Source organism: Gorilla gorilla, chromosome 11 (genome assembly GCF_029281585.2).
Source record: "Gorilla gorilla gorilla isolate KB3781 chromosome 11, NHGRI_mGorGor1-v2.1_pri, whole genome shotgun sequence".
Lineage (NCBI taxonomy): Eukaryota > Metazoa > Chordata > Mammalia > Primates > Hominidae > Gorilla > Gorilla gorilla.
The window spans coordinates 75,143,518-75,169,474 of record NC_073235.2 but is presented as its reverse complement, the minus strand read 5'-3'; the positions used below and the strand labels follow the sequence as shown (position 1 = coordinate 75,169,474).

At 40.3% G+C, this 25,957-nt stretch overlaps 1 protein-coding gene across 2 annotated transcripts in view; it reads right to left on the bottom strand.

Annotated features, from left to right (window-relative positions):
* Window positions 1-4,241: 4,241 nt before the first annotated feature.
* Window positions 4,242-25,957, bottom strand: part of PDK1 (pyruvate dehydrogenase kinase 1) — a 117,533-nt gene continuing 95,817 nt past the window's right edge. For both annotated transcript variants that reach the window (XR_008677360.2, XR_008677358.2), the window contains 2 exons: window positions 6,114-6,203; window positions 4,242-4,450 (listed from right to left, as the gene is read on the bottom strand). The gene's annotated coding sequence lies outside the window, so the exon portion shown is untranslated. The remainder of the gene's footprint in view (window positions 4,451-6,113; window positions 6,204-25,957) is intronic.

Below are 25,957 nucleotides of genomic sequence, written 5' to 3'. Positions count from 1 at the left end.
TTTATTGCTAAAAAATGCTGACAACTGTCTGAGCCTTCAGTGAGTTGTAATCTTTTTGCTGGTGGATGGTCTTGCCTCAATATTGGTGGCTGCTTACTGATCAGGATGGTGTTGCTGAAGGATGGGGTGGCTATGGCAAATTCTTAAAACAAGACAACAATGAAGTTTGCCACATGGATTCAATCTTCCTTTCACAAAAGATTTCTCTGTATTATGAGATGCTGTTTGATAGCATTTGACCCACAATATAACTTCTTTCAAAATTGGAGCCAATCCTCTCAAAACCTGCTGCTGCTTTATCAACTAAGTTTATGTAATATTCTAAATCTTTTTTTTATCATTTCTACAGTGTTCACAGCATCTTCCTCAGGAGTAAAGTCCATCTCATGAAACCACTTTCTTTGCTTATCCTTAAGAAGTAACTCCCCATCTGTTCAAGTTTTATCATGAGATCATAGCAATTCAGTCACATCTCCAGGCTTCATTTCTAATTCTATTCCCTTTCTATTTCTATCACATCTACAGTTATCTCCTTTATTGAAGTCATAAATCCCTCAAAGTCATCCATGAAGGTTGGACTCAACACCCAAACTCCTGTTCATGTTGATATTTTGACCTCCTCCCAAGAATCACTAACGTTCTTAATGGCACCTAGAATAGTGAATCCTTTCCAGAAGGTTTTCTATTTACTTTGCCCAGATACATCACAGGAATCACTATCTATAGCAACTACAGCCTTACAAAATGTATTTCTCAAATAAGACTGGAGAGTCAAAGTTACTCCTGAATCCATGGACTGCAGAATGGATGTTGTGTTAGCAGGCATGAAAATAATGTTAATCTCCTTGTACATCTCCCTTAGAGCTCTTGAGTGACTAGGTGCACTGTCAATCAGTAGTAATATTTTGAAAGAACTATTTTTTTCTGAGCAGTAGATCTCAACAGTGGGCTTAAAATATTCAGTTAACCATGATATAAACAGATGTGCTGTCATCTGAGCATTGTTGTTCTACTTATAAAGCACAAGCAGAAGAGATTTAGCATAATTTTTAAGGGCCCTAGGATTTTCAGAATAATATGTGAGCCTTGGCTTCAACTTAAAGTCACCAGCTGTGTTAACCCTTCACAAGAGAGTCAGCCTGTCCTTTGGAGCCTTGAAGCCATTGGCTTCTCCTCTCTAATTCTGAAAGTTTTAGATGGCATCTTCTTCCAATAGAAGGCTGTTTTTTCTAAATTGAAAATTTGTTGTTTAGTGTAGCCACCTTCATCAATGATCTTAACTGGATCTTCTGGATAGCTTGTTGCAGCTTCTCCCTCAGCACTGCTGCTTCACCTTGCACTTTTATGTTATAGAGATGGCTTCTTTCCCTAAACCTCATGGACCACCTCTAGTAGCTTCAAACTTTTCTCCTGTAGCTTCCTCACCTCTCTCAGCCTTGATAGAATTGAAGAGAGTTAGGGCCTTGCTCTGGATTAGACTTTGGCTGAAGGGAATGTTACGGCTGGTTTGATAATCTCTCCAGAACACTCAAACCTTCTCCATATCAGCAATAAGGCTGCTTCACTTTCTTATCATTCTAGTGCTCACTAGAGTAGCATTTGTAGTTTCCTTCAACAATTTTTCTTTTGCATTCACAATTTGGCTGTTTGGTGCAAGGGACCTAGCTTTTGGCCAGTCTTGGCTTCCAACATGCCCTCCTCAGCAAGCTTAATCAGTTCTAGCTTTTGATTAAAGTGAGAGAGGTGAGATCTTCCTTTCACTTGAACACTTAGAGGCCACTATAGGGTTATTAATTGGCCCAATTTCAATATTGTTCTGTCTCAGGGAATGGGGAGGCCGAGGAGAGAGAGAGAAGACAAGAAGCAGCCAGTGAGTGGAGATGTCTGAGCACACACATTTATCAATCAAGTTTGCCATCTGCTATGGGCGTGCTTCGTGGTTCCCCAATTACTATAGTAACATGAAAGACCACTGATCACAGATCATTATCACACATCATCATCACACAGATAAAATAATGGTGGCAAATGTTAAATATTGTGAGAATTACCAAAATGTGACAAAGCGAGTACATGCTGTTGGAAAAATGGAACTGGGCCCGTGAAGTCCCCGCCTGCTGTCCCCTTAAGGTGGCGCCTTGGACGCGGGCGCACAGCCCAGGAGAGGCTCAGGAAGCCCAGGGCCCGGCCCGGCAGCCTGCAGCCCGAGGGCTTCGCCCCTCCCGAAGGCCCTGAGCTCCATTCTAGGCGTTCAGACGGGACAAGGGCGGTGGAAGATGAAATGAGAACCAGAGTTTGACAAAGAACTGGCAAAATAAAAACTCACACAGGACTTAGGAAGAGAGAAAATCTTCATCGGGAAGTTCTGATGGAAAGGAACCTGCATCCACAGTGCTGACGACTTCTGCAGAGGGGAGCGTCCTGAGGAGGCGGACACAATTGCCTGTGGTGCCACACTAAAGACGTCCCAAGACACATGCTGCCACCTGGCATTCAACCCAGACTCCCAGTACATTTAAGAAGCATAGTCGTGGACCAGAAAATCAGACTCTGGAAGTGGCTCTGCATTTCTGGGATCCTCTGGCTGAAGGAGGATGTGATTTGCCAAGATATCCACCCGGCTGACCTCAAATCCGCAGAGAGCAGCCCCGAGCCCCAGCCAAGCTCACAGGACGACTTTGAAACGTGCCCTGGCACCCATCAAAGTTACACGCGTGGACTGCGGAGTGCAGGACGAATTCGATTTGAAGTTTCGCTGAACCCTTGAGAGACTTCTGGGTCATGAGCTAACTGCGCCACCTGCGGCCACCAAAAGAAACAGCTCCTCCCAGGTCTGGTGGAAGGCTGATCAGGTGCCAAGCACGTGTGCGCACTTGCACCTGTGGGCTTCTTTGTTGATAGTTCATCATCTCACAATAAATTGTTAGTCAAGCCTTATTTTCTTAAGGAACATTAATTTCATGTATAGTGAGTGTATTTTGCATGTTTTAAATTGTAAATGGGGCTAAATTCAAGGAAGCTCAAACTTAACGCAGGCTTGTGGCAAACTTTGCTTTAATCCCCTACCATGCTCCAAGGTAAACTGACAAGTATACTGAAATGGATTTTCCACAAGTATTTTAAGTTGCCACTTGCCAGATGGGTTGTTTTGGATTTAACCATGTAATTCATGGGACCAACTGAGAGTAATCTTTCTTTACAGGCATCTGGCAAAGCAGTGTCAGAGTCAGACACCTTTACTATCTTTATGGAAACTTAATTTTTGGCCTTTTATCAGTATGTCAGACAGGGCTCTGAACAAACATGTTAAGTTGAGCTGTTAAACTGATGGGTTTTATGGAAGTTTACATTCTTCATTTGGTACCTGTGTTACAGTAGGTAGCTAGTCAGGCATGAACAGGACAGGAGAGGGCCCTCCCCCGGCATACACACCAGGAATGTCAGGCGACCATCATGTGATGCTCAGGGAGGTTGTTAACTGTCTCTCTAAAATAATAATTAGTCATAGCCAGGGCCAGGGAAAGGCAGTTTCCCAATAGATAGAAAAACCTGAGCCTAGTGATCAGCAGCTTCCTGATAAGATCCCAGGAGTTGGGCGATTGGGCTCAAGCATGTTTATTAAGGGACAAAATGGTGGAATTTAACTGGTATATGACCTCCAAGGGACATTCAACTAGTAAGGGAAGAATGCCTCAACTGAACATGCGTACAACTCCAATAAACACAGTGCACATGCTCACCTCCCAAGTGCTGGCAGGCCACTGTGCATGTGGACAGCACACCCCAAGGGAAGAATCAGGTGAGAAGAGATGCAAGACCCGGAAAGTACGCCAACATAGAAAATCCCAAGTCAAAGGTCAAACAGCGCACTTAATCTCTCCAGTTGCCCACTTGGCCTTCTTCCAAGTGTACTTTACTTCCTTTTATTCCTGTGCTAAAGCTTTATAATAAATTTCACTCCCACTCTAAAACTTGCCTCAGTCTCTCCTTCTGCCTCATGCCCCTCAGTCGAATTATTTCTTCTGAGGAGGCAGGAATTGAGGCTGCTGAAGACCCATGTAGATTTGCCGCTGGTAACATGCTTTGATGCTGTATGACTTGGGTATGTTCTGCTGCTAACATTTGTAAATAGAGCTAGGTGCATTCTTTATCTATAATACTCCAAGATGTAATGCAGCAGAGCGATTTATAAACAACACTTTTTAACAATCAGTGGATTTACCACATAAAATTGCTGTAAATTATAATGTGTACAGATTTTTTATTCAAATATTCCTTTGTAAACTTAATATTAAGACTGTTACATTTCTACTGCTTTTTATTGAATGATATTGCAAAAATACAAAGAAAAGCATCTTCTTTTTAAAAAAAAAAAGAAAGAAAAATGATACTGATGGACTTGCTCAATGAAGAGTTGCCACAAATCTTCAACTTGTAAAAAATGCAATATCTGTGAAGGGTAATAAAGCAAAGCACAATTAAACGAGGTGTGCTTGGATAGGGAGATCTCAGCAGCCTTTTGGGGTCATTATTTAAAAATCACAAATCCTCAATAATTATGGGAATGTGCTTGACATTTAGACTGTGAAGAGAACAAATGGTGAAATAAACAAATTTACTTAGCAAGGAGTGGAGGAAGGAAGGTATGTCATCTAGAGAACTGGTGATTCATGGATAAAAATACAATCACTGAACACATAAAGGAGAGCTATGACTTAGCAAGAGAGTTTGTTCTGATGTATGATGCTAATTTCAAACTTTAAACAGCTTGAAAACGGAGGAGAATGACTAAAATGAGAGGCTCAACTGATTCAGAGATAAAGAATATAAAATCAATAGTTCTGGGAAGGATCTACATTTGTCTTCCTCTCTGCAGACCTACAAACATTGCAAGAATACTTTTTGTCTCTTTCAAAGTCAAGTACGCTCTCCTTACCAAGACTCCCACTTCTACCAACTCATGGTGCTTATCTTTCCGGAGGTTTCCCATATAAACAGTAAGAGAAAAACGGCAGCTGACTTCCTCCCTCCTATCCAATTAATTTGTTCACTCATGAAATAAATATTTATTGAGAATTCATCTTTCTCCAAATTTTTATCTTGTTTTCCCTTCTCTGAAATGTATTTCAGTTTTTACTGTGTTACCTGTCTTCACTTTCATTGTAACTTGCTAGGGATATCCTAAGGGCAATGATAAACTATTATTCTAAGACAGAAACATTGCCTCTTCTCTTTCTCTTCTGCATTCATGTTTCACCATAGACACACAGATAAAAAGAGATGTAATTACCCCTTATGACTCACGTGTGCTCAGATTTATTGGTTTATTACATTATCAGTGTGTGCTATATCAAGAATAGTCATTATATCAAATACAATCATTTAGACAGTAATTTACAAAGAAACTTCACAACCTATAGTTCAAGTTATTTTTACAACAACCAAAAAAAAAAAAAAAAAACCAATAGAGGGAAGAAGTATTATAATCCTCTGAGGGAGCAACTGAGGCCTAAATATGTTAAGAGCTTAAAAAAAAAAAGCATTAACTTACAGATACATTCCAATCTATTTTGGTTATTTTAGCTTGAAAATTCCTAAAGAATAAAAAATTTATCTTTGAATGATATATATTATTTATTCATATAATTATCAGATATCAATTATTCATAATTATAACAAAATTATTTATAGTAGTGATATATAAAGGTGACAAAATCTTACGGGTCTTAGTGGTTGATGAGAAAGAAAACCAAATTTGTTCAAGGTCTTTAGATTTAACAAAGACTAGGATGACGCAAAACAAGTAACTGCAAAATAAACTTATCCTACAATATATGATAAAGAAAAGATACTCAGAACAACAGTTGCAAAGACAAGCTATTAAGTTGTGCTTTTTAAAAAAAAAGACACCCAAAACACAGCAGGGAATTAGATTTTTTATCATCCTTCCTATAAAGATAAGTCATTTTGCAGGAACATCTACATCATAAAAAATCAAAACATCTCTATGGATCAAAGTCAACACGTTAGCATTTTGTAGCTCCTGAGGCAATGTAAGAAGTATAACTATCAACAAACTTCATCCAATTGGATGACAGACTCAAATAACTCACCTTGGGAGGGACGTTCGTGCCTTTTATCTCAAGACCTGAATCATGGACTATCAATCCCTCTTATAACCTTCAAGAGCTTGAGAGGTTAGCCTGAGAAAGAATAGAAATATAAATAAAGAAAATTTAAAAATAAATACACCATACAAATACTTTTATAACCAAGTGAACCGATCAGTTTTGCAATCATTGCAATATTGATTTCATTTATTTTTTAGTGTTTAAGACATTTAAGAAAACCTTAATTTTTTTAATGCCTATTTCTTTCATTGAGTATTTACTTAATGCCCAAGGGAAATTCTGTATGAGGAAAAAAATGTTCACTATTTGTACTTTGTCTAAAATCAAATTTATAAACCTTCAGGCAATTGACATTCTCCAAATATTCACACATTACTAAGATAACATTAATTAAAACTTCATAAATTTAGCAAACTAAATTTCCATGTGTAAACATCGACAGTAAACTTAACATTTTCTCACTCAGCTGAAAGTTCAAGTATAGTATGTTAGATTTCATAAATTCAATTATAATTGTCAGTATTTTTGCAGGTAGTTCAAATTATGGAAATGTTCCTTTTGAGCAACACTGGAGATCCTAGAATATGAAAATTTTAGGTCATAGTTATTTTTCTTTAAAATCTGTGTAAAATTTACAAATTTAAGCAATTTTTAGCTGGGCACAGTGGCATGAGCCTTTAGTTCCAGCTGCCCGGAAGGCTAACGTGGGAGAATCACTTGAGCCCAGGAGTTGAAGGCTGCGGTGAGGTCTGATTGTGCCACTGCACTGTAGCCTGGTTGAGAGAGCAAGACCCTGTCTCTAAATAATTTTTTTTTTAATCTAAGCCTTGGCAATGAAATAAAAAAAACTCAACAAATGGGATTGCATAAAACTAAAAAGCTGCTTCACAACAAAAGAAACAATAGAGCAAAGAGGCAACCCACAGATGGAGAAAATATTTGCAAATGATACATCAGATAAGGTGTTAATATCCAAAATATACAAGGAACACAAACTACTCAAAAACAAGAAAACAAAGACTCCAATTTTAAAATGGGCAAGAGACTCAACCAGATGTCTCTCGAAAGAAGACGTGCAAATGGCCAACAGATAAATTAAAAAATGCTCAACATCTCTAATCATCAGAGAAATGCAAATAACACACAATGAGATATCATTTCACATCTATTAAATCTGCTATTACCAAAACAAGTGTTGGTAAGGACGTGGAGAGAAAGAAGCTCTGATACACTGGTATTGTAAATTAGTACAGCCATTTTGGACAACAATATGGAGGTTCCTCAAAAAACTAAAAATAAAACCACCGTATGATCCAGCAAGCCCACTAGTGGGTATATACTCAAAGGAATTGAAATCAGTATGCTGAAGAGATGTCTGCACTCCCATGTTTATTGCAGCATTTTTTACAATAGCTAAGACACGAAAACAACCTGAGCATCCAACAATCTATGTATAGATTTTGTAAATGTGTTATATATATACACGATGGAATACTATTCAGCTTTTAAAAATCAGGAAATTCGGCCAGGCGTGGTGGCTCACGCCTGTAATCCCAGCACTTTGGGAGGCCAAGGTGGGCGGATCACAAGGTCAGGAGATCGAGACCACGGTGAAACCCCATCTCTACTAAAAATACAAGAAGTTAGCCGGGCGTAGTGGCAGGCACCTGTAGTCCCAGCTACTTGGGAGGCTGAGGCAGGAGAATGGCGTGAACCTGGGAGGCAGAGCTTGCAGTGAGCCGAGATTGGGCCACTGCACTCCAGCCTGGGCGACAGAGCGAGACTCCGTCTCAAAAAAAAAAAAAAAAAAAAAATCAGGAAATTCTGTCATTTGAAGCAGCATGGATGAAGCTAGGGGACATTATGTTAAGTAAGTCAGGCACAGGGAGACAAATATTGTATGAGTTTACTCCGTCTCTCTCTCTCTTTCTCTCTCTCTCTCTCTCTCTATATATATGTGTGTGTGTGTGTACATACATACATATATATGTGTGTGTGTATATATACATACATATATGTGTGTGTATATATATACATTTTATATATATACACATACATATGTGTGTGTATACATATATATGTGTGTGTATGTATATACACACATATATGTATATATATAAATATATATATTTAATATATATAAAATAAAATGACATTTCTTCCTTCTGCTGGAAATACAAATGACAATAGCCTGACTAGTGGCCAATCAATAAAACAGTCATCATCATGGCTGGTTGACAACTGGTGGCAGCTACAGAGCACCCATCCAAAGAGGCCATAATTTCCTATGAGGTGAGAGTAGATGAGAGATTCAAACAATCGTTAAAGTAACATTTTAGACACATACCCAAGCTCCTATCCATAGCTAAGCAGCAAGAGTAGGCCACTTGAGTTCAAAATTAAATCATAAAGGGTATATATAGTTTAGGTTGAGAAAAATAATAATCATAGAACTGAATCACAAGATTTATGGTTCACAGATCATTACTGGGGGTTTTTTGTTCTAGGAAGTAGAGATATAAGTGGCTTATCTGGGAATGAATAAAGATATGACCTTGAAGGTTGCTTTGGGTCTCTTAAACTTTGTTTCATTGACAAAAAAAAATAAAGAAAGAAAGAAACCATCAGCTCAGGGTGTTGGATTTTCCTAATTGTTGCTGGTTTGCAGTTATTACTGATGCCTCCAAGACTACCAGATTTCTAGATTCAATGAGGCTTGCTATGATTCATATTTGGGAAGGAATTCAATGAGACATTGCAAGTCCAGAAAACAGAAGTGGAGAAAACTCTTCCTGAAGCGTCTCTCAAATTTCCCAGAGTCAATCCTTTAAATAGGCTCCTGATTTTAGACCAGAAGTGAGACAATTATTACCTAACGTTTATTATTGAGACTTTCTCAAGAGCAGCTGCATAGACTTTTGCTCTGGCAAAGCATAATCTTACTGGATAACAATGCATTTGGAAGCAAGAAGCCTAAGATCAATTCCCGGTTTTGCCACTGATTAACTGTGCTGTCATTGGTGGCATTTAGTTTCTTATTGAAAGACTCTATAGCATTCATTAAGCTTTATTTATTGAGGACCCACATGGCAGAGAGCCCAAAACCAGAAGCTGTGTTAGTATGTGATGGTGATGTAAATTGTAATATGTGTACTTAGTAGAGAGCACTACAGAATACAGAATTACCTTATGAATTAGCTTATATCTGACAAGAATGTTTTATCAGATGGTCTTTACAAGAAACTGAGGTCATTGCAGTAATATTTGCGAAAACCATGCTTTTCTAGTTTCTGAATTTGAAGCTTTCACATCCAGGGAGTTGCTGACCTGGAGGATTTGTCCTTCCCAGGGTTAGCTAATTTCCAGAGATAGCAAATGTTTGCACCTTTCATATGCAAACCAACTAATTCAGAGCCTACATTACCAATCACCTTCTTTATTTGGTTCTTATACTCTGTGAAACTGTATCCCTCTCCTAATCACCCCTGGGCCAGGTACCAGGCAACTAGGGACAGCCCCATTGCCCCAGACCTTGCTGAAATTATTCAAAATAGTTCATTCTAAACCTGCTCACTCTGTCTTGCCTGTTCTTTCTGCAGACAACCACAATAAAGGCCCTTTCCCACATTTCCCTCTCATTCCCTCTGCTTTCTGACCACCCCAGTCCTACTTCCCTAGAGGTCCTGCTTCTGTTTTCTAGGAATATGTGAGTATTAAAAATGTCTTCCTTTTTCTAGTTCCCTTGAAAGGGTGAAAGGGTGAGAGTGGGTGAGAGATGAGAGACTACCTAATGAGTACAATGTACATTATTTGAATGATGGTTACACGAAAAGCCCAGACTTCACTACTACATAATATATCCACATAACAAAACTGCACCCCTTACATTTATACAAATAAAAAATTAAAAAATTAAAATTTCTTTCTTCACAACAAAACTTTCTGTGTCTGCGTAGGATATAATAAATTCCTCTTCAAAGGTTTTAGCCAGTAAATTGTTAAGTACAATGAGTTTATGAGATCCTCTCCAAAGAACTAATGTATCAGTATGTTCAGCTCTCTTGTTCTTTGTTCTTCATTTTAAACTTCCTCATTCTTTATGTCTCTTGCCCCTAGTTTCAGTAAATAACCCCCTCCTAGCCTCTATCACCTGCTCTGACCTTAGTCACCCCAGTCACCTGCTCTGACCTTAGTCATCTTTGGTCACCTGCTCTGTTCTTAGTCACCCTGAGTCACCTGTTCTGTAATCATCCTTCCCACCAAACTAGTCACCCTGCCACTCCAGCTCGTACCCCTGCTCTTTTTAAAATAGCCAATCAGAATTAGCTTAGACTGTGTGGTCCAACCCTAGCCAATAGGGGAACGACATAGCAGTAGGGGCTACCTGCGTCAGGGATAAGAACCCCTTCCCCTCCCTTGTTCAGGTGTGCTCTCGCCATTGCTCCATCCGCGAGATACACCCTTCTACAGAAGTAAAATTGCCTTGCTGAGAAAATTAAATTTATGTTTGAGTGCTATTTCTTTTGTGGCACCGAAAATTTATTTCCAACATCTGTATAGACTACTGGAGAAAGATACCTACAGGAATGTCTTCTCTGTACTCCTCTATTGATGTAAATCTTGAGCCTTTTAACATACAACTGAGACATAAGGAATAGCATGTGTAGTAGGTTAGTGGGACCCTAGACAAGTTGAGCTGTGGAAATGATAATCTTGTCAATGCAAAGGAGGAAATGCCTCAGTAAATCAAAGTATTGATCGTATATACAGCCCTCAACAGAGACCTAAAACATCGGGCCTTAATTAAGAAAGAGGTTTATATTTCTTATATTACCAGAAATCTGGGAAGAGGAAATCCAGAGCTGACCCAGCTCCTCAAATATGCAGTCTCCTACTATTTTTCTCTTCCATCATCCTTAGCTTTTGGCTTTCATGCTTATGGCCACAAAATAACTGCTGCCTCTCCAGGTGTTATGTCCGAGTGATCCAGGAAGAAAAATGAGGGAAGGAAAAGGGCAAAGGGCTTTGCTAGCTCAGTCTGACCATTTCCATAGACACTCAGACTTTTCCACAAACCCCACCCCATCGATTTCTGCTTATGTCTGTTTGACCAAACTGTGCTACTTGGTCACAGGAGCCTAGAAATTAGATTTTAAAATGCCAACGCTGCATATCTGATTCTTCCTGTGCAAACTGGGGTTTTGTTATCAAGGAAGAATGAGAGAGAAAAGGAATCTGGTAGGCAAATTGCACTTCTGCTACAATTTTTAACAAAAATGAGGTTAAGGGGCTTCAGGGTAGGCTCAGGCAACAGCAACAGCATAGCCACCTGCCTCTTCATGGATCCAAACAAAGGACAAAAAGTGAATTTATATGCAAGCCACACCTTCAGCATAACCTAAAGACAGAATGTCCAAACTTTAAAATAATTATGAATAGAAAGAGCATAATAAAACCTCAGAACACAATTTCTCATTCCCTCACCACACCCTAGCCCTTAGGGCAAACAAAAGCAAACCTAGGGAGCTGCAGGGAAGGCAAAATAGGGAAGCTTGTGAAGGATCCTGAGTGTGATTTAACACTAGAAAGTCTAGGTCCACCCTAGTCTGAGATCAGAGCATGGACTTCAGGAAGGAACTTGGAAGTCTGGGCAATTTAAAGGGGGCAATCACTGAAACCCAAAAGTTCTGAGAAAGAACAAAAGAAACAAAAAAGAAAAGAAGAAAAAAAACATTCTTTGGCACTAGGTGGGAAGAGTTAAAAAAGAAAAGATGGAAATTTTAGGTTCCTGCAAGAAAAAAGGGAAACATAAAAGCAGAGGATTCACAACTCTCTCTATCCCAGCAAATCAAACCAAAATATCCTGCCAAAGACCTGGACTTTGCAATACCAACATAAGATGATGCCATTAAACCAAAAAGTTTGAAAACATCTTCATACCATAAAAACTAACAAATGGAAAATGAAGTCCATATGCAGCTATAACAAAAGCCAGGAAATGGAATTTCGATTATATCAACTGAGAAAAATTCTCCTCTGATAAAACGAGAATAGGCTAAAATTAAAAGTTAACAGAATAGACTCAAATTAAAAGTTAGTAAGAGGCATTGAAGAAAAGCAGGCAAACTATGAGGAGAATAAGAAAGGCATAAGTGAAGAAGGAGAAAAGGCGAGAAGAAGAGTAGCAGACATGGAAGACAGGCCAGTAATAATAATAATAATTTCTGTGTTATCAGAGTTCCTGAAGAAGAAAAAACAGAACAATGAGACACAGCCAATATCTAAAACTATATAGAGTGGGAAAAGACCTATGTCTACACATTCCTAGAGATCACTGAGTAATGGGAAAAATTTACCCAGAAGGATCATACTCCAAGGCAGAACCTAGTAAAACTATTAGATTTCAAAAAAGAAAGAAAGAATGAATGAATGAAACTCTCAAGCCTCCAGGAAAAAAGATCAAATAACTTACAAAGGTAAAAGAATTAGACTGGCATCAGACATTTCAAAACCAACATATAAAGCAAGGCAATGCTTTTTTTTTTTTTTTTTTTTGAGGCAGAGTTTTGCTCTCGTTGTCCAGGTTGGAGTGCAATGGCACGATCTCGGCTCTTTGCAACCTCTGCCTCCTGGGTTCAAGCAATTCTCCCGCCTCAGCCTCCCGAGTAGCTGGGATTACAGGCACGTGCCACCATGCCCGGCTAATTTTGTATTTTTAGCAGAGACAGGGTTTCTCCATGTTGGCCAGGCTGGTCTCGAACTCCCTACCTCAGATTATCTGCCCTCCTCGGCCTCCCAAAGTGCTGGGATTACAGGCGTGAGCCACCGCGCCTGGCAAGGCAATGCTTTTAAAAAGCTTACTAACCTCATTCCTACGAAAGGTTAAAAAAAAAAAAAAAAGCCACATATGGTGGCATAACCCTGTGTGTGGTCCCAGCTATTTAGGAGGCTGAAGTAGGAATGTTGCAGAACTTTTCCTTAGTTCAGCTAAAGATGGGGTCCTTGTCTATCCTATGGCCACGAAGATTTAGGTTCACAGACAGTTTGAAGGGTGAGTAAGACAGGGTTTTATTGGGTTAAAAGGAAGAAAAGGGGGAAACAGGGACTCTCACTAGGCCAGAGTCCCAGCTAGAGCGCTTCCTGCCCAGCATTTGAATCCCAGATTCCACCCAAGAAGCGGAGGGGCCAGGCTCCTCCCTGCTGCAAATGCAGTGAACTTCCGAGGCTCCACCTCAGTGGGCAGGCTGGGTGGAGTTTCTCCAGGACCCCCTCTCACCTGGCTGTCACAGGAGGATCACTTGAGCCTGGGAGGTGGAGGCTGCAGTGAGCTGTGATTTGACACTGCACTCTAGCCCCTAGGTCACAGAGTGAGACTCTGTCTCAAGAAAATTCATTACTTTGGCCTCCAAAGACATCCATCCTTTTTGGCTCTAACTTACCACAACCCTACATGGCAATCTGCACAACTGTGTGGGCTAAATTAGGTCCCCTGCAAAATTCATATGTTCAAGTCCTATCAAAATGTGACTGTATTTGGAAAAGGAATCTTTCAAGGGCAATTAAGTTAAAATGAGGAGGCCATTAGGATGGGCCTTAATCCAATATGATTGGATTAAGAAGAATAGATAAGGACATAGACACAGAGGAACGACCATGTGAAGACAGAGGGAGAAGCTGGTCATCTACAAGTCCAGGACAGAAGAAACCAGAAACCTGGAAGAAACCAGCCTGTTGATACTTTGACCTCAGACTCCTAGCCTTTAGAATGGTGAGGAAATAAATTTCTGCTGTTGAAACCACCTGGTCTGTGATACTGTGTTGTTAACCCTGGCAAACTAATACACCAACCCTTCCTCTTTCCTTCTTACATTCAGCAAATATGCATTGAATATGTCCCCACATCAGGCACTGGGCCACAGGTTGAAGCTAGAGGGATGAACTTGCAGACACAGTCCCTGCCCACATGGAGCTTCCAGTTTATCAGGGGAGGTCTTTTAAAGACTTAGTATAGGACTGGGATGGCATTCCCTAAAGAAAGAAAAGGAGAAAAGAGGGGGAAAAGGCCTAGTCATGCATGTACCTTTTTTCTAGAAATTTCTCCTAAGGAAGAAAAAGGATGTATTATTTAGCTGCAAAGAAGTGCTTTGTAGGGTTGTCTTTTTTATTTGTCACTTGTTTGTTTTATTTATTTATTTTCCTAAGGTTGTATTTTTAATTGCCACAAATTGGGAATGATCCAAATGTTCAATCATTGAGGACTGGTGAAATAAGTTATAATCAGTACAACAGCCTTCTATGGAATAATTACAAATCTGAATAACATGGAAAGATGCTCTCCAAATGCTCTTTTACACACACACACACACACACACACACACACACGATTTTATAAAGTCTTCCCTTTATAGCTATAATTCAATATTTGTTTAAAAATACGTATATGCATATGAGTCATGTTATCTCTTGGTGGAGAAATTACAGGAGCTTTTTACTTTATTTTTGCTTATCGATACATTTTTAAGATTTTGTACAATAAACGAAAGCTCCCTCTCATCCACAGAGGGCAGTGCTGGCTAATCAGAACTGAATTTTTAGAGTGAATTGTGGCCTCCTGACAGCTGTTTGCTGGTAAATATCTTATAATTGTATCTTTGAGTGTAGTTCCACCACGAGTTTTGGTTGATGTTTTCATTTACTTTAATGAGTAAGGCAAAAGAAAGATAATGAAAATGTATGTTGGAACTTCACTCATTCACCAATGATGTGAGTGACTTCCTTGTACTGAATCAAATAATAGTTTTTGAAAACTAGAATATTCTCTCAGTGTTTGTACTATTCACATTGTAACAACTACAGACACATGTTTAATCTGCATTAACATTTTTCTTCCACACCTTTGTAAAAAATAATTTCAACTTTTATTTTAGACTCAGAGTGTACAAATGCAGGTTTGTTACATGGGCATGTTGCCTGATGCTTAGGTTTGAGATACGAATGATCCTGTCACACAGGTGGTGAGCATAGTACCCTATAGGTAGTTTATCAGCCCCTGCCCCTCTCCCTCTCTCTCCCTTCTCATAGTCCCTATTGTTAATTGTTCCCATCTTTATGTCCATGTGTAACTCATGTCTAGCTCCCAATTACAAGTTACATGCGGTATTGGTTTTCTGTTCTTGAATTGATTTGCCTAGGATAATGAACTCCAGCTGCATCCATGTTGCTGCAAAGGACATAATTTCATTCTTTTTATGACTACATAGCATCCCATGGTTCAACCATTTCTTAAGTCTACACAATCAAAAAAATAATAAATCAAGCCCTGGCTTTCAATATTTGTAATTCTATGATGTAAAAACTCCAACCGCAGCTGATTTCATGGCTGACGTCACTGAATGTGGAGTTGGGCAGGACGTGTAGCAGTACATGATTATGTGGTATTTCCCCCAGACAGGCACCAAATAACCTCAAGAACAGCAGCAAAGTGTGGTAAGACAATTAGGAATTGATGGTTTTTGAGTATTTATTACCTTTGTTTTCAATATATAATTTTTATATAATTTATAAAATAATGGCATATAATTTAAGCTTAAATAATGGCTGTGTTTGACCACCAGGTTGCAAAATTCCTAAACTGTAACAGTCAGCTCTCACAAGACAGCTCCTGCACCCCTCTGCCTGGAGGTCTACTGGGAGAGGGTAGAGCCTACTGTAAGCACAACTACCTTCAACTGAAAACCATAAGCCCCAGCCCTAGCTGCTGATCAGAATGAACATTCCTGATGAAATGTCAATTTCACTTCCTCACCTTGTAGGTCCCTCATCTTGTAGGGTCACATCATCATCACACCCATACCAACCCCCCAACGTCAGTATGAATCTCATTTTTGTCTTTTTTTGTATACCATTATCAAGCTTATTTATATCACTACCATCTACAGAGCTCATGAAAGCAAAGAATATTTATTCTTGTCCTTCTTCCCTTGCCAGACAGGTAAGTCCAGAGCTGGAACTCTGGCTTGGGCTTATTTAGAGCAACAGGGCAGAGACCCTGCACCTGCAGGGAATGGAACAAAAGAGAACTGAAGAACGTGCCTGGACAAAGAGAGGCTCAAGCAGGAATCCACAGGAAACCCAAAGTGTCCACAGATTTGAAGTTGAGGACCTGCTTCGACCAGGGCTGCCCCCACCAAGCAGAAGTGTCCTTGAGGCTGTCACATATAAGCAGTGTAAATAAAATTTCAAGGGAGATGTTAGCCCATTAAAAGAACAATATGATTAAGGAGGTCACAATTATCATTCAGAGACAAGCAAAATAAGGGAAAGCAATTTGGCCGGGCACTGCGGCTCACACCTGTAATCTTAGCACTTTGGGAGGCTGAGGCAGGTGGATTGCCTGAGCTCAGGAGTGCGAGACCAGCCTGGGCAACACAGTGAAACCTGTCTCTGCTAAAATACAAAAAAATTAGCAGGGTGTGGTGGAGTGCACCTGCAGTCCCAGCTACTAGGGAGGCTGAGGCAGGAGAATTGCTTGAACCCAGGAGGCAGAGGTTGCAGTGAGCCGAGATCATGCCACTGCCCTCTAGCCTGGGTGATAAAGCAAGGCTCCATCTCCAAAAAAAAAAAAGAGAGAGAGAGAAAGCAATTTTACATAGATCGATACACTGACATGTTAATTACAAACCATTCTCTTTAATCTGTTCAGACATTAGTAAGCAATCCTGGAATCTCTGATCCATGGAACCCTGGGCCTGGGGTCAGTCCCTCTCTTGCTCTCACCCTGCACCTATTTTCTCTGGTTGCCTAAGCTGGTTACCAGACTCCTCAATTAGCAGAACCCCCAGGCAGCATCAGAACATCCTCTGCATCTCATTCCCTCACGTTCCTGCTAGATGGCAACTTAGATCATTAGATTCACCAAATCTAACGATTCAGCTGGTCAAATCCAGCTAAAGCATGTGTGGTTTGAAAGTGTTCCCTTCCCAGAAAAGGTGCTGCTCCTTAACAAAAAGCCTTCAATAACTTATTCCAAAGGGATTGATTACAGATATATTTTAGACAATCAGGCAGGGCTTGGGGTAGGAGACGTTTGGAGCCAGGAGAGCCTGTTAAAGTACCCTACATTGCCCTGTTTGAAACTAATAGAATTGTATTCATGTTGAGGTCATCTCTTTTCAGAATTTACTGAACGGATGCTTTCCTCACGATTGATTCAAAATTATGAGTTTTTAGTGTACTTTAAAACATTGGTTCCCCTAGCATGTGGGTTAATGTAGGGGAGGCAAAATTTTACCTCTACCCTCTTAGAGATTTTTTCAGTTGTGGGGTGCTGAGAATTAAATTGACATAAGACAGATCAACAGAAGAAAAGCATACAAATTTATTTAATCCATGTTTTTTGTGGCAAAGGAGCCCTCATAAGAAAATGAAGACCCAAAGATGCAGTTAGGGTTGAACACTTACATACTGAATGGAACAAAGAGTAGTAAATTATGAATATGTGAGAAAGCAAAGGGCCTTGGGCTAGGATAGTTACTTGGGTGAAACGGCCAGGAAGATAAGGGTTAGTGAAATTAGATTTGTGCTATAGTTTGGATGTGGTTTTATCGGGGGAAACCATCCCCCGTATTTCAACATGATATTTTGTCTAAGTGTTGGCGGTCTGAGAAAGAGAAAGAGTACAAAGAGAGGAATTTTACAGCTGGGCTGCTAAGGGGTGACGTCACATAGTGGTAGGACTGTGATGCCCACCTGAGCCACAAAACCAGCAGGTTTTTATTAAGGACTTCAAAAGGGGAGGAGGTGTACAAACAGGGAGTAGGTCACAGAGATCACATGCATCATAGGGCAAAAAGGAGAACAAAGATCACATGCTTCTGAGGCCAATAAAAATCACAAGGCAAAGGGCAAAGCAAAGATCACAAGGCAAAGGGCGAAATCAAAAACTCCTGATAAGGGTCTATGTTCAGCTGTGCACATATTGTCTTGATAAACATCTTAAACAACAGAAAACAGGGTTCGAGAGCAGAGAACTGGTCTGACCTCAAATTTACCAGGGAGCAGTTTTTTCCCCACCCTAATAAGCATGAGGGTACTACAGGAGACCAGGGCATATTTCAGTCCTTATCTTGACTGCATAAGACAGATACTCTCAGAGCGGCCATTTATAGACCTCCCCCCAGGAATGCAATTCTTTTCCTAGGGTCTTAATATTCCTTGCTAGGAAAAGAATTTAGTGATATCTCTCCTACTTGCATGTCCGTTTATAGGCTCTCTACAAGAAGAAAAATATGGCTCTTTTTGCCCAACCCTGCAGGCAGTGAGACCTTATGGTTGTCCTCCCTTGTTCCCTAAAAATTGCTGTTATTCTGTTCTTTTTCAAGGTGCACTGATTTCATATTGTTCAAACACACATGTTTTACAATCAATTTGTACAGTTAACACAATCATCACAGTGATCCTGAGGTGATATACATCCTCAGCTTACGAAGATAACAGGATTAAGATATTAAAGTAAGACAGGTGTAAGAAATTTATTATAAGAGTATTATCAGGGAAGTGATAAATGCCCATGAAATCTTCACAATTTATGTTCCTCTGCTGTGGCTCCAGCCGGTCCCTCCATTCGGGGTCCCTGACTTCCCGAAACATGGTTTGTTTTCACCAAATCTCATGTTGAAATTTGGTCCCCAGTGTTGGAGGTGGAGCCTAATGGGAGGTGTTTTCATCACAGGGATGGGTCTCTTATAAATAGATTAATGCCCTCCCTGGGAGGTGGTGGGGTGGTGTGAGTTAGTTCTCACTCGATTAGTATCCACAAGAGCTGATCATTAGAAGGAGCCAGGCACTTTCCCCTTCTCTCTTGCTTCCTCTCTCCCCATGTGATCTCTGCACATGCCAGTTCCCCTTCACCTTCCACCACGAGTGGAACCTGAGGGCCTCACCAGAAGAAGATGCCAGCATCATGTTTCTTGCACAGTCTGCAGAATCAAGAGCCAAATAAACCTCTTTCCTTATAAATTACCCAGCTTCAGGCATTCCTTTATAGCAACTCAGAATGCGCTAAGACTGTACAGATTTCCTTCAGCCTCAACTTCTTATCCTTGAAGATAAGAATAATGCTTTCCTTCTGGCTAGGGAGAGCATCTTTCACATGGGAATTTCATCTCCTGCTTTTAAGAAACTGAAGAAAGGTCAGAGTGATCTTCTTGCACCTGCTATTGTTCAAGTGCCTTTAACTTAAAATAGTCAATATGCCAGGGCAAGATATTTTGGGGTATCATGCTTTTAACTCCTTCAGTAATTGTAAGAAATCTATGAGTCCATAAGTGTATCAGATTTTATCTGTAAATTAATATTAAATAATACAACCTGCAGATAATAAAAACCACAAGTTAAAAAATATAAGCATAATTTAAAAGCAGTATCGAAACACTTCTGATTTCTGGTTCAATATGAAAAGAGCTTGGAAGTCATCATTCTCATCCTCACAACAAGAAATAAGCTGAACAAACCAAAAATCAACAATTCTTCTGACCAGGCATGGTGGCTCATGCCTGTAATTCCAGCACTTTGGGAGGCTAAGGTGTGGAGGTCACTTGAGCCCAGGAGTTGAAGATCAGCCTAGGCAACATAGTGAGACCCCATCTCCATTTAACAATAATAATAAATAATAAAAATAACCAAACAAAACAATTCTTCTTAGATCCATCAGAGAATTGAGGTCACAGGGCAAACCACCTCCCAGAAAATTTGCAAGACAGGAGGATGTAGAGAATCACAGCTTACCAAGAACAGAAGCCCAGTAATAAAAGGCCAGCACTGGAGGCAATACCAGTAGGAACACAAACTGTAATTGACAAATTGCTGGAGCCTCAACGTGAATGAGCTTGGGAGTTAAAAACTCTGGGTGAACCCAGTCTTAGGAGGGCCCCCACACTTGTCTTGAGTCTTACCTCCAAGAGTCTCATCAAACTCTCAGCTGAAGGTCAGAGAAAAACTTCCCCTCATGTGTGGGTGGGGGAATTACTTTTTTAAAATTTTATCTTTTAATTTTTATTTATTTATTATTTTGAGGCCAGGTTATGAGACTATTTTTGTATTTTTGGTAAAGACAGGATTTTGCCATGTTGCCCAATAAGGCTGTTCTTGAACTCCTGGCCTCAAGAAGTGATCCTCCTGCCTCAGCCTCCCAAAGTGCTGGGATTACAGGGATGAGCCATCACATACAGCAGCATGGGGGAACTATTTTGCAACATACTAGAGGCTTTGTTTTCTTTAACAAAAGCTTGCCTTCCAGGGAAACTATTTTACCAGAGCCTAACCTAATTGGGTTTTGCCAGAGCCTAATCAACCTGGGGAAGAAAAATACTCAACTCCAATCCTCTAGGCTCCTCTAAGGGAGGAGCATGGGGGAGACCTGAGAAGCACTTGTAAAGGTCACAGCCCAGGGACATGGGCTCACCACAAGCTGAGACTTAATCATAGGACTGTAGAATGTGTCCCCCACCCCACACCTCACTACCACATCAATCAGGCTCCTATAAGATAACAAGGGTTTACAGCTAAAAACAATGTTGAATGTATAGTAGCTTATTGCTCTGTATTTTCATAATGTGGGATTCCGCCACTATCATATGGAGGCTCAGTAAATCATTTTAGTGTAAAAAATACTTAAGAGATTCTGAAACCACTGTTCTAAAATAAAGCTATCTAATTGCACTTGAGGATAATGTCAGGTCTTAAAGAGAGAAAAATGGAAACAATCTGTAGTGAATTTAGTGCAGATAATAAAGCTTCATATACAAATAAGGTGATGTTTATGGAGGACAAACTATAAAGATCCAGGGAAAGATGACTCATCTTTATTGAATATCTCTCATGTTTAAAGTGTTTGTGTCTTCGAAGAAACCAAGCTTCATGCTAGATTTGAGTCAAAAACAAGCCAAAGTCACTTCTTTACATTCAAGTTCATGTGTGACCCGCTTCTCCCAGGATGCTGGACAAGAGTTTGGGATACAGAGAGCTGTCACACTGGCACTCTGCCCTTACAGAAAGGCAGAGGGTCCACTGAGCTGGCCAACACTCAAGCCATCCGTGGACAGCAAGGCTAAAAGGGCACACTGTAACACACGCCCACTTGGGCTCCTGCACTTGTCCAGCTGCCTGCTCCCCATCCCGTAAGGGGTTGAAGGGATGGTGACCAAACAGACAAGCCACACCCCTGTTAAACATCAGGCAAAGGGGTTCAGGGAACTCTCCCGTTTCACCACCATGCTGCTTCCAGAATGACCAAGAAATGATCCAAGAGCTTAGAAGATACGGCTTAGCACTTTTTCACCTTCTTACATGAAAAGAAAGTTAAATAAAATGTAAGCCTGGCCATGTGAATGTGAAATAACCAAAGGAGTGGAATGAGCTCTTCCTATTAGTGGGATTAGCAAAAGGTTCCTAAAAGGGGTCACTGGAAGTGAATCAGCAAGACCTGGAATGATGAATGTGTGACTAAAAACCACGATTTGTTCAACACTGGGAAATGTGAACAATGCTGCCTAAGGAGTTTGTATTCAATAAAATGCTCTCTAAAGAAATAGTTTTAAAGCTGGTCCTCGGGACAGATGATCACCTTAAAGCAGAGCCCATGGGCCTCATCCAGACCACAAAATGGGAGAAGGGCTTTGCCAGGCTGCAGAAGCCTGCTGACTCCAGCCACCACGTGGGCAGGGCTGCAGGCTGGATAGCGGGGGAGCTCCAAAAGGTGGGTCAGGAGCTACAGAAGTTCCCCTTATCATCCAAAATCCAGGATATTCTGACTGTGGAGTCTTTGAAGACTACCATGCTTGTTTTTGTCCATCTATGGGGTAGTGGCTTGGGGAAAGGAGATGACAAGGCAGTACTGAGTATAGCTGACAAAATCCCAATCCCCTGCAGCTCACAGGCTTTCGTGCTTGTATTGTCTTCTCTGCCCGCTATTAGGTAACCTCTCGGGTGAAACCGTCCTTGCAGCTTATCCATAGCCAGGTAGGGAGGCCGTAGACTTGCTTAGGCAACTGGGTTTTCCACGAGGCAGAGTGCACTGACATTAAAAAAATTTTTTTTATTACTATACTTTAAGTTCTAGGGTACATGTGCACAACATGCACATTTGTTACATATGTATACATGTGCCATGTTGGTGTGCTGCACTCGTTAACTTATCATTTACATTAGGTATACCTCCTAATGCTATCCCTCCCCCAGCCCCCCACCCCATGACAGGCCCCGGCATGTGATGTTCCCCACCCTGTGTCCAAGTGTTCTCATTGTTCAATTCCCACCTATGAGTGAGAACATGCAGTGTTTGGTTTTCTGTCCTTGCGATAGTTTGCTCAGAATGATGGTTTCTAGCTTCATCCATGTCCCTACAAAGGACATGAACTCATCCTTTTTTAATGCTGCATAGTAGTCTACGTGCCACATTTTCTTAATCCAGTCTATCACTGATGGACATTTGGGTTGGTTCCAAGTCTTTGTTATTGTGAATAGTGCTGCAATAAACATACGTGTGCATGTGTCTTTATAGCAGCAAGATTTATAATCCTTTGGGTATATGCCCAGTAAAGGGATGGCTGGGTCAAATGGTATTTCTAGTTCTAGATCCTTGAGGAATCGCCACACTGTCTTCCACAATGGTTGAACTAGTTTACAGTCCCACCAACAGTGTAAAAGCGTTCCTATTTCTCCACACCCTCTCCAGCACCTGTTGTTTCCTGACTTTTTAATGATTACCATTCTAACTGGTGTGAGATGGTATCTCATTATGGTTTTGATTTGCATTCTCTGATGGCCAGTAATGAGCATTTTTTCATGTGTCTATTGGCTGCATAAATGTTTTCTTTTGAGAAGTGTCTCTTTATATCCTTTGCCCACTTTTTGATGGGGTTGTTTTTTTCTTGTAAATTTGTTTAAGTTCTTTGTGATTCTGGATATTACCCTTTGTCAGATGGGTAGATTGTAAAAATTTTCTCCCGTTCTGTAGGTTGCCTGTTCACTCTGATGGTAGTTTCTTTCGCTGTGCAGAAGCTCTTTAGTTTAATTAGATCCCATTTCTCAATTTTGGCTTTTATTGCCATTGTTTTTGGTGCTTTAGTCAGGAAGTCCTTGCCCATGCCTATGTCCTGAATGGTATTGCCTAAGTTTTCTTCTAGGGTTTTTATGGTTTTAGGTCTAACATTTAAGTCTTTAATCCATCTTGAATTAATTTTTTTTTTTTTTTTGAGATGGAGTCTCGCTCTTGTCGCCTAAGCAGGAGTGCAGTGGCACGATCTTGGCTTACTGCAACCTCCACTTCCCAGGTTCAAGCAATTTTCGTTACTTAGCTGCTCAAGTAGCCGGGATTACAGGTGCCCGTGACCATGCCCGGCTGACATTTGTATTTTTAGTAGAGATGGAGTTTCACCATGTTGGCCAGGCTGGTCTCAAACTCCTTACCTCAGGTGATCCACGCACCTCAGCCTCCCAAAGTGCTGGGATTACAGGCATGAGCCACTGCGCCTGGTGAATTAATTTTTGTATTAGATGTAAGGAAGGGATCCAGTTTCAGCTTTCTACATATGGCTAGCCAGTTTTCCCAGCACCATTTATTAAATAGGGAATCCTTTCCCTATTCCTTGTTTTTGTCAGGTTTGTGAAAGATCAGATGGTTGTAGATGTGTGGTATTATTTCCGAGGGCTCTGTTCCGTTCCATTGGTCTATATCTCTGTTTTGGTACCAGTACCATGCTGTTTTGGTTACCATAGCCTTGTAGTATAGTTTGAAGTCAGGTAGCGTGATGCCTCCAGTTTTGTTCTTTTGGCTTAGGATTGTCTTGGCAATGCGGGCTCTTTTTTGGTTCCATATGAACTTTAAAGTAGTTTTTTCCAATTCTGTGAAGAAAGTCACTGGTAGCTTGATGGGGATGCCATTGAATCTATAAATTACCTTGGGCAGTATGGCCATTTTCACGATCTTGATTCTTCCTATCCATGAGCATGGAACGTCCGTCCATTTGTTTGTGTGCTCTTTTATTTCATTGAGCAGTGGTTTGTAGTTCTCCTTGAAGAGGTCCTTCACATCCCTTGTAAGTTGGATTCCTAGGTATTTTATTCTCTTTGAAGCAATTGTGAATAGGAGTTCACTCATGATTTGGCTCTGTTTGTCTGTTATTGGTGTATAGGAATGCTTGTGATTTTTGCACATTGATTTTGTATCCTGAGACTTTGCTGAAGTTGCTTATCAGCTTAAGGAGATTTTGGGCTGAGACGATGAGGTTTTCTAAATATACAATCATGTCATCTGCAAACAGGGACAATTTGACTTCCTCTTTTCCTAATTGAATACCCTTTATTTCCTTCTCCTGCCTGATTGCCCTGGCCAGAACTTCCAACACTATGTTGAACAGGAGTGGTGAGAGAGGGCATCCCTGTCTTGTGCCAGTTTTCAAAGGGAATGCTTCCAGTTTTTGCCCATTCAGTATGATATTGGCTGTGGGTTTGTCATAAATAGCTCTTATTATTTTGAGATACATCCTATCAATTCCTAGTTTACTGAGAGTTTTTAGCATGAAGGGCTGTTGAATTTTCTCAAAGGCCTTTTCTGCATCTATTGAGATAATCATGTGGTTTTTGTCTTTGGTTCTGTTTATATGATGGATTACTTTCATTGATTTGTGTATGCTGAACCAGCCTTGCATCCCAGGGATGAAGCCAGCTTGGTTGTGGTGGATAAGCTTTTTGATATGCTGCTGGATTTGGTTTGCCAGTATTTTACTGAGGATTTTTGCATCAATGTTCATCAGGGATATTGGTCTAAAATTCTCTTTTTTTGTTGTGTCTCTGCCAGGCTTTGGTATCAGGATGTTGCTGGCCTCATAAAATGAATTAGGGAGGATTCCCTCTTTTTCTATTGATTGGAATAGTTTCAGAAGGAATGGTACCAGCTCTTCCTCATACCACTGGTAGAATTCGGCTGTGAATCCGTCTGGTCTTGGACTTTTTTTGGTTGGTAGGCTATTAATTATTGCCTCAATTTCAGAACCTGTTATTGGTCTATTCAGAGATTCAACTTCTTCCTAGTTTAGTCTTGGGAGGGTGTATGTATCCAGGAATTTATCCATTGCTTCTAGATTTACTAGTTTATTTGCATAGAGGTGTTTATAGTATTATCTGATGGTAGTTTGTATTTCTGTGGGATCGGTGGTGATATCCCCTTTATCATTTTTTTATTGCGTCTATTTGATTCTTCTCTCTTTTCTTCTTTATTAGTCTTGCTAGCAGTCTATCAATTTTGTTGATCTTTTCAAAAAACCAGCTCCTGGATTCATTGATTTTTTGAAGGGTTTTTTGTGTCTCTATCTCCAGTTCTGCTCTGATCTTAGTTATTTCTTGCCTTCTGCTAGCTTTTGAATGTGTTTGCTCTTGCTTCTCTAGTTCTTTTAATTATGATGTTAGGGTGTCAATTTTAGATCTTTCCTACTTTCTCTTGTGGGCATTTAGTGCTATAAATTTTCCTGTACAAACTGCCTTAAATTTGTCCCAGAGATTCTGATATGTTGTGTCTTTGTTCTCACTGGTTTCAAAGAACATCTTTATTTATGCCTTCATTTCGTTATGTACCCAGCAGTCATTCAGGAGTAGGTTGTTCAGTTTCCATGTAGTTGAGCGGTTTTGAGTGAGTTTCTTAATCCTGAGTTCTAGTTTGATTGCACTGTGGTCTGAGAGACAGTTTGTTATAATTTCTGTTCTTTTACATTTGCTGAGGAGTGCTTTACTTCCAACTATGTGGTCAGTTTTGGAATAAGTGTGATGTGGTG